Source organism: Zootoca vivipara, chromosome 9 (assembly GCF_965207765.1).
Source record: "Zootoca vivipara chromosome 9, rZooViv2.hap1.1, whole genome shotgun sequence".
Classification (NCBI taxonomy): domain Eukaryota; kingdom Metazoa; phylum Chordata; class Lepidosauria; order Squamata; family Lacertidae; genus Zootoca; species Zootoca vivipara.
Window position 1 is genome coordinate 58,669,715 of NC_142592.1, and position 18,698 is coordinate 58,688,412.

Consider the following 18,698-nt stretch of genomic DNA (forward strand, 5'->3'; position numbering starts at 1 on the left):
GCAATATATTATTCCCCAGATACATAAAGGAAGAGGTATGGACTTCTCTTTCTCCAGTGACCTGCACTGGGAACATGAATAAAGGAAGTCAAGATAGAATGTTAACAAATGTCTCCTCTTGCATCTCGTCTAAGCATCTTATGTCCAGTGAAATTTCATAAAGCCACAAGAAACGTAGGTTCACTGGGCATAAGAACATAAGGTGTTCCCTTCTACTGAATCAGACTGTTGGCCCATTTTTCTCAGTATTGCTCTAAGTGGCAGCAGCTCTCCAGGTTTCAAACAGGAGTCTTCTCTGAGATGCTGAGGACTCTTTGCACACAAAGCATGTGCTCTGCCACTGAGCCATGACCCTTCTTGTTGCCTCTGGCTTGTGCCACAACTATCTTCTCCCCATGTGAACACAAGCACAGTTCTACTTCTTTGCATTTATTGTCCTCCCTCCAAGACACAGCTTACATATAGTTCCCGGGTAGCTGCCCATTTAGGCAACCAACCAACCTGCTTATTATCCCCCCCCCTTCTCTCAAGCAGGGCAGTACTTATTAGAGCTGTGGACAAGATCCAGCTTAATCCCAAATTCAGAACCAAAATGGGCTGATTGCAGTTGAGCCAGGATTTGGTTGAGGCAGCCCTGGATCACCCTGGGTTGGACTGGGTCCACCTGGAGCAATCCAGGGCTGTCAAAATGGTGGCATTAGAAAGAGAGGGAGAAGGAGGTGTAGAGGCAGCTTGCATGCACCCCCTTATTCAGGGGCAGAACCAGGCTCAAAGACCCAGTTTAGCACACACACCCCAAATGTATTTGCACACACACACAGAGGCTAGGAGCCTCAATGCCACCCCCATAGTTACAGCTCTGCCTTATTTCTTCATTCTTCCAACTGCAGGACTGTGCAAGCCCCCGCCCCCCCCCAAAAAAAAATCAGTCTGGGGCCCAGATCCAGGACAAGTCTGTCCTGGATCATCTCAGGTTTGATTGGGACCATTCTGATTCACCAGATCGATCTGCAAATCGGATGTGGGTCATGTATAGCCCTACTACTTATGTTCTTATGCATATCTGTCAATACCTGCTCACTGAGGTCAGGACATCCATTTAACAGAATAGCGTTGCTTTCAACCCTGTCAGAATCCCAGAACACGGCGGGACAAATCATGTATACATGTCAGGAGAGTCAACTGTTGCCTTGGTGCTGCTGCTGTTCCTTCCATTCCTTTAATCAGTCCAAACTACACTGTTGATATTGCTTGAAGCATTGACAAATAAATAACTATTAATTTGAAAAAGCAGATCTAATGATGGGCAAACAGAAGAACTGGGAAGATGCGTGCTGAGGACTGCTCCAACAACCCAATGCAGTCTGTCTCAATGGAATGGTTTTGACACTTTGCTCAGCGGGAACTGACACACAGTTATTAAAAAGCAATGAAGTATTATCGAGGTTCCATTGAATGCTGAAAAGACATTTCCTTCTTGGCATCTAGCACACTGCAAAATATTCCTCTGGCATGGAAGCAGGCACATTTAACCCATTGCACACAATAGCATGGGCCTGATCCTAATTGCCCTCACTCTGAAGCAGCTACAATTTGCTGTGTAGTGGGAGGAAATCGGCAGATATTTATATTGGAGCACCAGGGTAAAAAAGTTAGAAAAGCCTTCTCCTGTTCTGCAGTCCTGATCTAACCACTTCCAACAACAACAACTGCTTTTTGTAATACAAAAACACATTGTAATGCCAAAAGAGGGCTATTAAAGCACCCAATCAGCAGCACTTGCCACAATTTGGAGATGGGGATGTAGCTATGTGATGTGTAGTAATGGGTGTATCCATCCATTTTTGTTCCACTCGGCTTCCAACTTTTTCAATCTTCAGTTCAATTCTAGACATTTCCACACCTATTTGCAAATTGTTTTTTTAAATGTCCTCATGAAAACTCACCCACATTTTAGTTTTTGTATGCATTTTTTCTAATAGACACATCTTTTGCAAAGCAGTTTCCCCAAATATAATGCATTTTTTGTTCCCCCCAACTAATGTAGGCATTTCTATGCACACTTTAGCACTTTTGTACACTTTGCCTGGCTGAAGACCTGCATCACAAAACCTGGAAATGGGCACATTTCGAAGAACAGCTGTGTTTCTGTTTATGGTTTAGATAGATTCAACTTTAAATATGAGCAGTATCAAATTTCTGCCCCATCCCTAGCGATGGAGCACAGGCTTTGCAAGCAGAATAGTGCTCGATTAAATCCCCACCTGAACCACTGTAATTAGCGGGAAGGTAGGTGGTTGCTTTTAGGTTTTAGAAGTTTTAATTGTATTATTTTAGTACCGGCATGTATGCCCCCCTGGGCTGCTTTGGAAGAAGGTGTAGGGTATCCATTTAATTAATTAACCACCATTTTTTAAAAAAGACAGATAGCAGATAATGGGAATATGCCTAGCTGGGACCCTGGGGAGCCGCTGTTACTTGGAGTAGATCACTAGAATAGTCAACACAGTGCCCTCTTCCCTCTAGAAGTTGTTGCATCTCCCATCACCCCTGATCAGTGGCCATGCTTGCTTGAGTCCAACAACTTGGTGTTGGCTACTCCCCACCCCAGTGTGGACAATACTGGGCTTGTAGAAGTAGCGACCTATTTCAGTGTAAGGCAGCTTGATGTGACACTTGCTCTGTGTTGCTACTGGATTATAGGGCAAAAATTGATGCTTTCTTCCTTTGAATCAGAGACATCCCTTTCTACTTTGAAACCAGTGCAAGGCAAACTATTTCAGGGGAAATAGATGCCGCAGGCAGGGGAGAGTATATAGCAACACATCCAAGTCAGAGACGTTCCTCTGGCAAGCAATGCTCAGTTTAAAAATAGGGGCGTTCCCTGCACACACAAGGCTGTCCTTATTTTCACCTGCAAAATGCTGGAGGGCACAGAATTGTCGCTCTGCTGTTTGCTTTTAATAAGCAGGTATGCTTCAATAAATATGACATGGGAGAAAAATGCTAATTATTACAGACGATGTATAATAACAAGTCTGCACCCGGTAACTCTTCATTCACTCCTTTCTTGCCTGCCTTGCCTCTCCCTTCTCCCCTCTCTTTATTTCTTTTAAGAGTAATATTGTACGGTTCTGAACAGACATTTTTGCTCCTCTTTAGGATTTTACAGTTCTCTGGGGCATGCTAGGGAATGAATCAGTTATGCCTGGCATGCAAACATTAAGCAAACAGGAGACCTATTGAAGCTATTTTGGTGCATTCCCTTGATTTATTGAGTAATTTCGGAAAAACAATCCATGTGATGAGCGCAAAAATGCAACTGTGCTTCACAGTTTTAAATTAGAAATGTAATGGGTGAGGGAGTAAGTTTATATGCCTCTACGTCGGAAGCAGGAGCCAGAGATTTGATTTGTGCTGGGAAATCTTGTTGAGAGAGAATTCTATATGACTCTTCGCTTGGAGAGGAATGTTGATGCCCAGGGTACATTTCACAGAGGAGCACTGCCCAATATGTAAAAACTGCAAGGCCACATCAAAACTGAGGGTCGGGCTAGTGTCAGGGTTAATATCATTGGGCACCTGCCAGAAGTGGGCTCTGCTGCTGAGCTTCAGAGTCCATAATCTGGCTCCTTCTGTCCTGCCCCTCACTGCCTGATGAAGAACTTTGCTTATGTTTCTGCCAAACCCTTTAATGCAGTGGGTCAAACTTCTTTCTCTGGGCCACACTTTCAGAATTTCAGAATTTTTTTTGGATAAAAAATACATCAGAAAACAAAAAGAAACAGCTCCTAGCCGTGCTTGATTTATAACATAGAACACTACTACTTTATAATATTCTCATGGGACATCCAGAAACCATAAAAACAATGCAGCTACATGAGAACATGAATCATTCCCAAATTTAATTATAAATGAGTCTTCTCCAGCACTCTGTTCAAGCAGCATTTCTGGATCACAACTAGGATTGCCCTCGGTGTCAATGCTTTTACTCTCATTTTGGAAAGATATTCTGCAATTTTTAAATACTATACTATACTATACCATACCATACCATACTATACTGAAATGTTTAAATGTTTTTGATTGTCCTTGAATCTTCCTGCCACACCAGTGCCATTGGGATGGGAGAGCCGATTCCATGTAGGGTGGAAAATGAAGAAACGCATTATCTGAAAAGAGGGGCACCAGTTTACATAGCATTTACGTTACATTTATACCTAGTTTATAGGTGTAGCTGCGGATTTAGAAATTGTTGCAATTTAAACAGATATATGTCATTCAATTATACGTCCGATAAGCATTTGATTTTATCAATATTTTTAATGAATATCTTATATTCTGTGGAAACTACTTAGAGGTTGTGGATGATTAAGCCAGGGGTCAGCAAACTTTTTCACCACTGTCCCTCAGACCTTGTGGGGGGCCAGACTATATTTTGGAAAAAAATATGAACGAATTCCTATGCACCACAAATAACCCAGAAATGCATTTTAAATAAAAGGACACATTCTACTCATGTAACATGCTGTTTCCCGAACCGTCTGCGGGCTGGATTTAGAAGGCGATTGGGCCGCATCTGGCCCCTGGGCCTTAGTTTGGGGACCCCTGGATTAAGCAGTATATAACTCTTGTTAAATAAAATAAATAAATAGTAATCAGTGTAACATGTGACTAGACCATTATTTCTTAATCGGTGCATAAATGAATGGATCATGCACCTCAGCCAGACATACACCTCTGAGACATTGACTGTTCAGTTGAACACACACTGCTCGAGCCAGGTAGGGTTGCACTTGTATAATGCATACCTGCCAAGTTGCTGTCAGAGAAATAAGGGACCAGGCCGGAAATAGCAGACCGGAAGTAGCGCTGCCGCCATTTTGGAACTGGGCGGAGCATGCTCAGAAGTGACTTTTGATGCTGCTTTGCCCAGTTCCCAAATGGCCGCCGCGCCAGAATAAACCGGGGAAAAACCAAAAAAATCGTTTTTTCAGCTAGGAACAGCTGGAAAAACGGGGATTTCCCAGGGAAAATGGGAGACTTGGCAGCCATGATCATGGCAACCGGACCCAAATTAAGTAAGAAACCTTTTTATGGATAGTTTGCCCGTGGCCTGAGGTTGGTTTGTTTTTTGCGGAGGGGGCGCAGTGCAATTAATGATTACAATAAGAAAAGAAATTTGAAAACAGTAATTTTTGTCTTGAAATGTGTAACATATTTCCCCCCCCCACAGATTTAAAAATGTATACTATAAAACACTATAATATGTAACATATGTTCTTAACAGGAAGTATATGCATTTAAGTCTTATCATAATACTATACCCTTGATAATATATAAACTTATTGCATAATAAAAATGACTCAACAGAAAATCCCCCTCATAAAAAAAATATATTCTGTGATCATGCCTCTTTCCTTCTATGTTTGACCCCTTGATGAGCCCATCATTCCATTAGCCAAGTTACCCTGCTCTGAATTCCATATGGCTGATGAATCACAGATGATGCATTTGCCACTTTGATAGATGAATGTAATCCAGATGTCCTCTGCTGATGCAAAGCAATCAACAGCACCATCAGTCTCATGTTCCTTAGATGCAATGCAGGCAGACATTAAACATGAATGGGAATTTCCTAATTAAAGTAATTAAAATAATGGGATGGATACCAATGACAATAAACACCTATTGTGGTCATTTTGCCCCTTCAACAAAGCAGCTGAGTTTTCTAACTGGTTTGTTTTTTCGTTTGCTTGCTGTTTGCTTGATTATTAAACCACCTATTATCCTATTATCTAAGCATTTCCAGGCAGGTTACAATCATTAACATTTAAATATAATACAAAATTAAATGAACAAGGAGTCAGTAAAAAGATTGAACATTTTAACAGAACAGCTCTACATGAGAATACTATTCAGAAGCCACGTGAAATTACATTATTTCTTGGGATGTACAAATCTGCCTAATTCTGCTGTTTCATTTTTACTGACAATCTTACTTCTGTTCCATACTGTTTCGAGTGGAGGTTTAGAAAGAATATATGAATATTTGAATTTAAATTGTAATAATTGGTTGGCATCCGTCTGTCTCAGGAGTCGATGGAGGAGTGTATCTTTGGGGGTGAAGTCAAACTGTTGGAAGTTTAGACCTCCTGCTGTGGCTGTAGAGACAGATAAGGGAGAGGCATGTTTTGTTGCAGCTGGGGCAGATGAAGACGTCCAGTTGTGCTGTCGCAGATGCACCATGGCGTTTCTTCTCTTTGCGCTCCTCCCACCAGTCATTCCTCCTCTGGACATGTGGAAGGCATTGACCATCATCTTAGTATTGGAAGTTAGCATGACATTATGCCATACCCTTTCAGAGAGCCAAGCCATTGCTGCAGCTGCTTTGCCAATAATATGCTTGTCCACTTCAGGATCAATGGTTAGGATGGAAGAATTGTCTAAATTGTAATCATTATTATGTACACATATTTGGCGGCTTACACAACCAAACTGAAAGTACATCAACTCTCCCAAAGAATCATGGGAACTGTAGCTTACCCCTCACAGAGCTATAATTCCCAGCACACTTAAGAGTTCCCAGGATTCTCGGGGGGTGGTGGACATATTTTAGCTGTATGGTGTGTATATATAGCCTTTGTACACATTTCTCCATAATCCATATTTTCAATGTGCTTTCCTATAAAATATACATACATGCATTTTCACTGTAAATTATGTATTTTTGTGTAATTATTTTGTGCACCAAAACTGCACCCCAAAATCCAGAGAAATGCATAATGTAACTGGGACTCGTATTTTGTTCTGCCGGCAAATTTGGGGCTGTCAGATTGTCTCAATCCACCGAGAAAAGCAAAACACATCAATTCCTTCTCCATCAGTAGTTATTATTACACTGGCAGGGGGTTCACTCTTCCTTCCTGTATAGGGAGGCAATCATGGGGTTTGTCCCCCCCTTTTAATCCTCTCAATAATCCTATGAAATCAACTAGACAGGGGCAGCAACTGATCTAAGAAAGTAAAAAGGAATCATTTTCCTGCGTTCCTTGCATGCAGCACTGTTTCCATACCACTGTAGTTCATCTTCTGCCCAAAGCTACATTATTCATTATGCTATCTGCTGTGGTGAAATTAAATTGTCATTACGTCGATACAGCCTATTAATTTCAGTGCAAAAGAAATGGAATGCAGATGATGGGGAAATAATCAATTACATATCATTTAGGAACTGAAAGAAGGAGCAGCAGTGTTAGTATTAGCTGGATTGATTTCTGTTCTGGACATGGCACAAATGAGCTAACGCTGGCATTTTTCATTCCCGGTCAGAATCTGACCCAGTGTCATACAGTGTCAAGCCAATAATGCAACTAGCTCGGTATTTTCTGCTCTGATACGCAGTGGTTCTCCTGAATTCCAGACAGGTATTTTCCTGTCTGGAGATGCTGAGGATTGAACCTGGGACACTCTGCATGCAAAGCAGATGCTCTACTACAGAGCTACTGTATATGCCTTCCTCCATTAGTCACCCACTATGCTTCACGGTCCGGTTCTTTCCAACCCTAGTCAAACACTCTTAACTGCTCTGTCCCTCGGCATGGTCACTACTCATGGCAAATTTTACCTTCTACTTTGATCACTACCCTTTCATTAGGGGCCCATGAATCTGCCGACTGTGCTATTCATGCCCATGATTTAGTGCATGCAAGATTTCAGGCCTACTGTTTGTATTTTTAATAACTAAGAAGTACCGTATCTTTGCAACAGGTACTACACTGGGGGAGGGGGGAAGAGAGAAGGCACTCATTATTACAGACTGTAAATATTAGGCCTTCATTCCATCACCCCACATTATTTACTCATTTTTTTCTTCTGATCGTACCATCTATATGTGTGTGCCTGTTCTTCATGTTGTTTTGAAAAGCCATCATGAGGAATAAAGATTTGTGCATTACCCCCTTTCCCTCCCCCAAGCCCATAGCGGCTGTAATTTAGCAACAGTTATAACTTAGCCAGAGAGATGACAATATTTCTATGATGAACTGAGATTGGTTATGAACCTGTTTACAACTCAAGGCAGATATAAAAGCTGCAATTCTTCCTCTTAGTGGTTGTCGTAGAAACACAAGACACTGCCTTCTACTGAGTCAAACCATTGGTACATCTAACTCAGCATTACCTACAATGATTAGCAGTGACTCTCTAGAGTTCCAGACAGGGGACATTCCCAGCCCTTCCTGGAGATACTGGGGGTTGAACCTGCAACCTTCTGAATGCAAGACAGGTGCTCTTTTGATGAATTCTGACCCTTCCCTCACCACTACTACTCAACCACCCATGAGTATCAGCTCCTGCCATGATACCTGGGGAAACCCCCAAACCTATGAGCCTTTATTTCCCTTTTATAAAAAACAAAATAAAGGGCAATGGAGCTTTGAAGAAAAGCACATGGGCGCCACCATGTCAGGTCTTCCACCCAGCAGCGAAGCTAGCCGCTCGGGTGCCTGGTGCGGGTGGGGTGCCCTGCAGCCGGGGGCGGGGGGATCCACCCATGGGGGCAGGGCGATCTGTGCCCATGGGGGTGGGGTGAGCTGACCAGGGGGGCGATCTGCCCATGGGGGCGGGGCGAGGCTCTCTGACACTTGGAGCTTCTCCACTGCCTCCCCCTCAGCTGAAACCTGCAGCGTGGAACCTGCAGGCGCCTAAGCCACCACGTCCATCCTAAAAAGTTTTGTGAGCCCTTTTTTTTTTAAAAAAAAAAAACAACCTCATTTTGTCACCCCTCCCCCCTCAGTGATGACACCTGGGGCGGACTGTACCCCTGCACCCCGCTTCCTCCACCACTGCTTCCACCATTCATTAACGATACAGAGCAGGGTCTTTCGAGCAGTGAGCCAGTGGTTTGAAAAGACAACCTGTCCTCCTTTCTCTCCCCACTCCCACATCCTATCTCTCCCCTCACCCCACCCACTTCCCTCCCTCCTCTAACTAAGTCACAGTTCCTTTGATAAATGCTGGTAATGCGTTTATTTTCCATCTGGGAGAGAGCTTCGTTCTTGGTAATAAGAAGAAATATTGCCATTTATTAAGTCCATAATTGCATATGAACATTTGGTTTATAAGAAATTAATACAAAATGCAGTGCGCACAGCACATAGATAGCCCCATATATTATATTTTAATCTAAAAAGTGTGCAATGTGATTCTGAATAAGAATGAAAGCATTCGTTCTCTGTCTGACACTTTCTGTGAGTCTGTCTCCCTCACACACACACAATTTTGTTTTGTGAGTTGATTTAGCATTATTGGATTGATATCCAATGAATCTCTTTGAAAATGACTTTTTTGCCCACTGCAGCTAAAAAAAGGGCTCTTTCCAATATCATCAGGGCAGAACTCCATGGCAGAAGTCTAGGGGCTCACTCAGCAGAATAGGCAGGATGACCCCCAAATTCAGCAGTAATGCACGTAAAATAATACTGAACTTAATTTCTGGTTTTTGCTTTATGGTATATTTTAATTAAGCATGTTTTAATGCCCCACACTTTAATTATGGATTGCTTTTATAGTTGCACACCACTTAGAAACCATTTTGCCATATAAGCAGTATATAAATTTATAAACAATAATAAAAAGTAGCAATGCCGGTACTGTATATCCAGAGTCTTAAAGTGCGTAGCTGCACCACTGGCCCTTATATATGCAAAGCATGTGATCTACTATTGAGCTGTGGGCCCATTCTTCTTTCCAGATCCTACACCTGGTAAAGATAAGTACCTGGGCCTTATTGAAATTCAGCAAATGCTCTGCATCTAATTTAACTGCATGTCCTTGGGGGGGGGGGAAACATACCACCTGATATTCTGGGCAGAAGGGAGGCAATTTGCCGAATGAGGACCAATCTGTTGACTTTAAAATGGGCTGTTTAATTGAATTTTCATTCTTGCTGGCCCTCACTCTAACGTCCCCCAGACTCCTGTTTTCTTTTTACGCCTTTACGGAATTCCAGCTGCGTTCCTTTTCTTTTCTAGTCATCCAGACTTTGAAGATGCAAATTGTTTACACAAAATGGCTTCAGAAGAGCCAACGGGAGCCGTCAATGGCCTGCTGTGGGAAGCCCAAAACTTCATTTCAAAGTGAGGTTTCAAGCACGATAAGGGTTCGGAAGCTGTTCCAAAGAGTCTGCAGACACAAGAGCGGGTTTTTACACAAACTCCCAGCCCCTCTTGCTGTATTTTGTACTCTATTTCATTTCCATTTGACATTCCACATATTCTGTTGGAGAGAAAAAATATGTCTAGGGTTGTATCCAACTCAGAGTAAACCCACTGAAATTAAAATAGCTGCCGAGGCCCCATCTGCATTATACATTTAAAGCAATGTCACAGCTCTTTAAACTGTCATGGTTTCCCTCAAAGAATCTTGGGAAGTGTAGGTGGGTTCAGGCATGATCCAAGACTGAGATTCAGCTCAAAAAGGATTTGCTGGAACATCAGGAACAAGAAGAACAAAAATGGCAAACAGGGGCACTTGACCCAGTATATATACCTTAAGCCAGCCTGGGCAAAACATGCACTCTGCTTGTGATAGGTCGCCTTAATGCTTCAATTAGCGAATCACAACACTGGCCCTATCTCAGCAGGGATTGGCTGCCTGCCAGCTACTAACAATGTCATTGGAGGGTTTTAGAATCCTCTCTGTCTTTTGTTATGCAGATGAAGCTCCTGAGTTCCAGGAGGCCTGAAGGCCTAGGTCTGCATTGCATGCATGCATATAATGTAGCCCAGCTTCAGCCTACAATGCCTGCATACATAACATGTACCGGTAGTTTGTTAAGGGCGGTGAGAGTTGTTAGGAGACCCCTATTCTTCTCACAGAGCTACAATTCTCAAACTAGTTTAACCATCAGTTCTTCTTCCCAGGGAACTCCAGGGATTGTAGCTCCACACCTTCAAACAAAGTACACTGTCAAGGATTCTTTGATGGAAACCATGACTATTTAAGCTCACTGGAAGGACAGATCGTGAAGCTGAGGCTCCAATATCTTTAGTGTCTTTGTCCATGGAGTTTTCTTGGCAGGGATACTGGAGTGGCTTGCCAGTTCCTTCTCCAGCTTCACAGATCATGAAGCTGAGGCTCCAATACTTTGGCCACCTCATGAGAAGAGAAGACTCCCCGGAAAAGACCCTGATGTTGGGAAAGATGGAGGGCACTAGGAGAAGGGGATGACAGAGGACGAGATGGTTGGACAGTGTTCTCAAAGCTACGAACATGAGTTTGACCAAACTGCAGGAGGCAGTGGAAGACAGGAGTGCCTGGCGTGCTATGGTCCATGGGGTCACGAAGAGTCGGACACGACTAAATGACTAAACAACAACAACAACATGACTATTTAAAGTGGTATGATGCTGCTTTAAATGTATAGTGCAGATGGGTCCTAAGCCATGTCTATTTCAGTTGGTCTGTTCTGACTGGGCCTCGCACTGGATACAACACACATTGTTTACAGTGTAGGCTTAGTAATGGTACCAACCAAAGGGTAATGCACCATGACCACCAAAAGTAATGAGTGCAGTCTTCAAAAAGACCTCCGAAGAGATGACAAAAAAGGAAGTTCTTGCACATGCTTGAGCAATAACCAGAGGACATTGTCTACGTTGAACAATGTTTATGTTGGCTAATTATAGTTCAAACCTGAATTTCAGAAATACAGTTTTGAAGTAACAAAAAAAGTAGAATGGACTGATGGTCACCTTAATTATTTATTCATTCAACAGATCTCAAGGCGACTTACAATATAAACACAGAGGGAATCAGTGGGCTATATCCAACAAAGTCATTTGCTTCTGCAGCAATGCTTCTGTATTCTAGTTGCTAGAAATGGCAGGAGGGGAGTGCTCATGCTTGGATCCTGCTTGAGGATTTCCTACAGGCCTCTGGGTGGCCACTGTGAGAACAGGATGCTGAACTGGATGAGCCAATGGCCTGATCCAGCAGTGTCTTCTTCAGTCCTTGTGCAATAGCATGTCATGGACTGGCAGGGCTCCAAAGAGTGTGTGGTGGAGGCAGGGGGGCATCTGAGTGACCCAGGAGAGGGGACTAAGTGATTTATGGGGTGCCACTCATTTCCATTTTTATTTTTTTATTTTTATTTATTTATTTATTTATTTATTTATTTATTTATACCCTGCCCATCTGGCTGGGTATAACAACAGGAAAGAGCACCTTTGAACATGTGCAAAGGGCACCCACTGAACATGTCTCCTTTTAGAAAACACTGGGTAGTATGTGCATGTCTTCCCATCTTGTGCTTACTCAGTGCAGAGACCATATTTCTTCTTGGGAATGCCACAGATTTTAGGGAAATGTCCACATCCTTTAGCCTGGCAGAGCCCTAAAACAAACTCATTAGCTCGCTTGTAAAATTATGTATGTATAAGCACACATGCTATTCATTGTACGACAGACCAAAAGAATGTTTATTTGCCTCATTTTCTCCCAGCAGCATTATCACCAGGGCACAAGTTCTGCATTCAGAATCGTCCTAGTTATTCAGCGCTGATGTGTAATCATTGCACACAGTAGCCACTCACTCATGTGTGAGAAAATCAAATAGTTCAGTGTCTTTGATCTCATTGCATTTCATTGGTTCTGTAATTTATCGGGCTGCTAAATGAAAGTGGAGCTCTAAGGTTTTGCCCCCCCTTCCCCCCCCCCCCGTCGCTCCTTTGAGTTGAAGCCTGTGCTTGTGTTATGATGAGCTAGGGCTTCTTTTTAAAAAATTGCTTGATGATCATTCTATGGTTTGGGGTTTCAAGAGCTCCCTCCTCTCCCACCCAATCATTTCGGTATGATTTTTCCCTCCTTGGGTGGCAGCAGGTGCCTCCCCAAAAGGGGGGGGAATTCATGCCTGGGCTGTATTTTTTTATTTTGAAAAAACCCAAGTGCAGATAGAATACTCCTTGAATATATCATTCTTGTTAAAAAGAAGCAAATATTTTAAAGCAATTTTATAGTCATGGAACATGCCTCTGAGCAAACTTATAGATTCATGGAAGATAAGGCTATCAAAGGCTAAAACCATGATGGCTATGTTCTACCTCCAGTGTTGGAGGTGCATATTGGTTGCAGGAGTCACAAATGGAGAAAGTGTTGTCAAACCCAGGAAAAAATAGAGTCTGTGTGGCGTAGTAGTTAGAGTGCTGAACTAGGACATGCTGGATTATATACCCTCTTCTGACCGGTTGCAAGCCCACAACCTTAGACTTCTCCTGCACAGAAGTCATCCCTGCTTTTCCTTTTTCATGCCCCTCCTGGTTCTAGGAGACAGTGGGGTGGGGAATCTGCTTATCCGTCTCTCGCAACCCCTTCTTCCTCCGCCACATTCTGTGTGCCTTCCTCCACCTTGGGCTGCCCTGAGTCTCCCTCCTCCCTTGACTCCTGCCTTGTTTAGGGAGGCTTTTAATGTTTAATAGATTATTGTATTGTATTTTTCTGTTGGAAGCTGCCCAGATTGGCTGGGGAAACCCAGCCAGATGGGCAGGGTATGTATGTATGTATGTATGTATGTATGTATGTATAAATAAATAAATAAATAAATAAATAAATAAATAAATAAGAGAATAAGTGGCACCCCATAAATCACTTAGTCCCCCATCTGGCTGTCAGTTGAGCAGGGAGCCTTTTCATAGAAGCATAGAATTGGAGGGGACCACAAGAGTCATCTGTCCAACCTGCTGCAAGGTAGGAATCTTTTCCCCAAAATGGGGCTTGAACCCATGACCCTGAGATTAAGGGTCTCATGCTCCACCAACTGCCCCTTTTCAGCTGTCCTAGGTCTGATTCAACTGGGCTTTTCTTACATGCCACAAAGTCACCTGTGTATTCATATATCCCAACTTTCCCCCCTAGATTGTAAGAGGGGAACTGAAATTTGCACTTTGTAGCCAATGACTTTGATGACCTACCCACCCACCCCCATCCCAATCGACAACACGCTAGTTCCTCTTCCTTGTTTTACATGTATCTTAAGAACAGGAATCTACCGTATGTTTAATAATAATAATAATAATAATAATAAAATCAGTGATTACACACAGTTCATTGAACACAAAAATTGCTAGTTAAAACCTCAGGTACCATATAACTAGCACTGGACAAATCATTAATGATTAATAATCCGCCTAACAAATGTCACCTCTCCCCCTCTCCTGCTGGTGAATTATTGCTGGAAGGCTATCATTTATAATTTCTCAAATTTGCCTGGGATTTCTCCCAAAGCAATTTGTACCAACTCCAAATCCAGACATTGTGGGAGGTTTGATTTGTTGTGATAAATACGAATGGCTTGAGATTGATCACAAACAAACCTTCTCAGGGGTAACTCCAGGAAAAGCTTGTTTGGGGGAAGCAAAGTTTGATGAAGTTCATCATGGAAGGTGCCTGTCTAATTTCAGCCAGGAGGGAGTTCCACATGTTTGGGCCACCAACACTGAAGCCACAACTTCTAGTAGTTGTGATCTGTATCTGAGACAGGGGGATCGCCAACAGAGACTTCCCCAAAGAGCTAAGTGACTGGGCAAGTTGATAAGCGATCAAATGGTCATTAAGCAGCTTGTATCTTAGATGGTCATGCTAAAGATTATATAGAAACAACCACACTGTTATTTTCAGTAAATGACCCATGTCCCTATACTACAGTGGTTTAACAATAAACAGAGCTACGGTCTCCAAAATGGTTTAGCAATCAATCCCTCTTCCTAGAGAATAGAATAGAATAGATCTTCATTGTCATTGTCCCCTTGCGGGAACAACGAAATTTGTTCTCTGCGATGTATAGCTCTCCAAGGGGAATAGGAGTCTCCTAACAACTCTCGGCACCCTCAACAAACTACAATGCCCAGGACTCTTGGGCGGAAGCCATGGCTGTTAAAAGGAGCATGATGCTGCTTTAAATGTATAATATAGATGGAGCCTCAGATCCATTGAAAGAGAATTGGGTGGGGCAGCTGTGAAATCTGTTTCTTTGCCACTTTTTAAATCCTTCCAGGGTTTGAGTGCAAAAGCATGGTTTGAACATCTCTTAAAGAGTAACTCAAGTGACCTTGAGTAGGTGCTCTGTTGGCAGGGTAGTTAAAGGACAAACAGCCAATCACTACACGCTAACAGGCTGGTATTGACAATTGCGGAGCTCCTGCTGCAGTGTCTAAATGATATGTGCGCACGTAGCAGCAACAGATTTAATGCCTTGTTATAGCTTGATAGATGGATAAATAGATCAAGAGGCAAACGGCTGTAAATGAGGGGAACCATTTAGTCCATTTCAGCCATAACAAAGCACTGGCGTTTATCATGTCCAACTGGCTTCAATCAGGGAAGCAAGGGGGTGGGGAGAGGAATCAGGAAGGGTGAACCTTGAAGGCATCTTTGGCCCAGTTTTGGCTGCTTCTTAAAAGTGAAATCACCATGGTAAGCGCTTGGAGGATAGCTATTTATAAATTAGGACAGCCCTGTACAATTTGTCACACACACACTAGTCAAATGCAGCTCATAAGCCACATATAACCCTCTTTGTTTGGTTTTTTTCTGCCTCCTCGGAACTGCAAGGAGCTGGCAACTCATCAGCAGGCTGTGATAGATGGGGGCCATGTACCAGGACCAGCCTCTTTGGGGGTCCCACTGCCAATCCTCAGGGGGCCTTGGGGGGCACTTAGGCATTGCCATAAAAGGGAAATGCATCACAAAAAAGGAAGACAAAATAGGACACCGATTTCCATAACATTTACATATGCTGGTTTAGAAATAGCTACTATAATTTAAGTAACAGTCTCAGAGCACTTTACATTAACATTACAAGACTCATCGTTTCTGCTGTGACATAGAAGACCGTGGCTGGCCCTCTGGAAATGGTTATAATTTACATTGAATTGCAAGTTGTCTCACTATAGTTTGGAAGGCTGTGTCCAGGTGAACTAGGGGCCTGCTCATTCTCCTGTTGAGAATATTTTCTGATGGGCATCTTCATGGCCCTTCCTGCTCTCCTTTCTTGGGCTGCATTTAATTTTAGAATCAATGAAAACCAAGTGTTTGCTTTCTATAGGTAGTCTACACAAAATCTAGGTGTGTGTGTACTTCTCAAGAAACTGATTTCATTCAAAAAATAAAAGCTCACAGAAAATTGATTCTGCATCGTCCTGTGGTGTGTCCATGTAGGCTCTCACAGCCATGGGGAATATAGCTATGCCTGCCCAACAACATTGCTGGTGGGTATATACCAAGATTGCAGCCCTGAAGCTCACTGGTTGTTGTGAGGATTAAATGGGGAGAGCTATGTACACCACATTGGGATCCTTGGAAGATAAAGGTGGTATATAAATGTGGTGGTGAAGAAGAAGAAGAAGAAGAAGAAGAAGAAGAAGAAGAAGAAGAAGAAGAAGAAGAAGAAGAAGAAGAAGAAGAAGAAGAAGAAGAAGGGGGAGAAGAAGATTGTTTCTATATGCTACAACTGCAGCGAGAATGTTATTAGCCCAAAGATGGAAACAAGAAGATTTACCAACAAAAGAAGAGTGGCAGATGAAATCACTGGACTATGCGGAACTGGCAAAAGTGACGGGGGAAATCCAGAACCAGCAGGATCAGACTTTTCTGAAAGACTGGAATAAATTTGTGTCATATTTGAAGGACAACTGTAAACAACTAACATCACTAGTAGGGCTACAAGAAGTTTTGTAAGGTCAAACGTACTACTTATTACAGTTAATTTATGATATTATGTAAGAAAGTATATGTGAAAAACAATAAAAATTATTATAGAAGAAGAAGGAGAAGGAGAGAGAGACATAGTCAATGACAGGCAGGCCCAAATAATTGTACCTTTGTTGCCATCCTCCTCTTCCCTGCTGAGTTCTACAAGAGCAGCACTGTGACTAAGAAGGAGGAAACTGATGGACAGTGGCACCCTCTGGACTGGTTGTAAAGAAGAAGGCAGGATTGACTGAGGATACACCGAGGTTGGTTGGGCAGTTGCCCTGTTGGACCAGCGTTCACTGCCTGTACCCCTCTGCACTGCCTCCTCCTGTGAGTGGCACAAAGCCCTAACATCTCTTACCCTAAAATAACACTGTGCCTTTCTTCCCTGCTTCACATCGTAAGAGGATTTAAAAGGAAAAGAAAGGGGAAAGCTGGAGCGGACAAGGAGAAAGTGACACGTAGAATCCTTCACGTCAGATAGACAGTGCACAGGATCAGAACATTGTCATCCCGCATTGCATCTCTGCCTGAAGTCTGGCTCTGCTACTCCCCAATAATATAGTCTCCCCACTCCAGTTTTCCATCAGTCTAGTCTGTCTAACAACTCTAAAAATAAACAGAAAATGCTTTCACATATATGGATCTTCTTTTCCTGCACCCTGTTTTTTCAAAACATGACAATCTACTGTACAGACTTTTCTGTATCTGGAGGTGTGTTGACATTCTTTTTCTTTTTGCCAGTACTAGTTAAGACTCCTTATTACTACAGCAGCAGGAAGAGGAGGAGGAGGAGGAGGAGGAGGAGGAGGAGGAGGAGGAGGAGGAGGAGGAGGAGGAGGAGGAGGAGGAGGACTTGGTTGCTGCACTGGCAAGTAAAGCAGCTGTTGGAAGCCTTTATATCTGAATGGTGTTGCAGAATTGCAACACAGGCAGATTTCCTCTGGATGTATTGCAATGGCAAGGAGAACTGTTTGGTTTTTGCCTGTCTGATAAACCTTTTGTGTGGGGTGGAGAGGTGTCTGCTCTTTATTCCAGACTTCATTGTGCAACTTGTAAGACTCAACCATTTTCCAGAAGTTGCTGATTTGAGGTAGATATCCTCAATCAAAAAAAATCTTCTATGCACAGCTGGAGATCTATTCCTGAATTCCCTTAGTTCCAAAGGGGTAGGTTACCTCTAATAATGTGTTAGATAATAATAATAATAATAATAATAATAATAATAATAATAATAATAATAATTTATTATTTATACCCCACCCATCTGGCCGGGTTCCCCCAGCCACTCTGGGCAGCTTCCAAAAAATATTAAAATACAGAAATCCATCAAACATTAAAAGCTTCCCTAAACAGGGCTGCCTTAAGATACCTTATAAAGGTCTGGTAATTGTTATTCTTTTTGACCTCTGGTGGGAGGGCATTCCACAGGGTGGGTGCCACTACCGAGAAGGCCCTCTGACTGGTTCCCTGTAACTTGGCTTCTCGTAGCGAGGGAACCACCAGAAGGCCCTTGGCGCTGGAACCTCAGTGTCCGGGCAGAACGATGGGGGTGGAGACGCTCCTTTAGGTATACTGGACCGAGGCCGTTTAGGGCTTTAAAGGTCAGCACCAACACTTTGAACTGTGCTCGGAAACGTACTGGGAGCCAATGTAGATCTTTCAAGACCACTTATGTGGTCTCGGCGGCCACTCCCAGTCACCAGTCTAGCTGCCACATTCTGGATTAGTTGTAGTTTCCGGGTCACCTTCAAAGGTAGCCCCACGTAAAGCGCATTACAGTAGTCCAAGTGAGAGATAACTAGAGCATGCACCACTCTGGCGAGACAGTCTGCGGGCAGGTAGGGTCTCAGCCTGCATACCAGATGGAGCTGATAAACAGCTGCCCTGGCCCTGGACACAGAGTTGACCTGCACCTCCATGGACAGCTGTGAGTCCAAAATGACTCC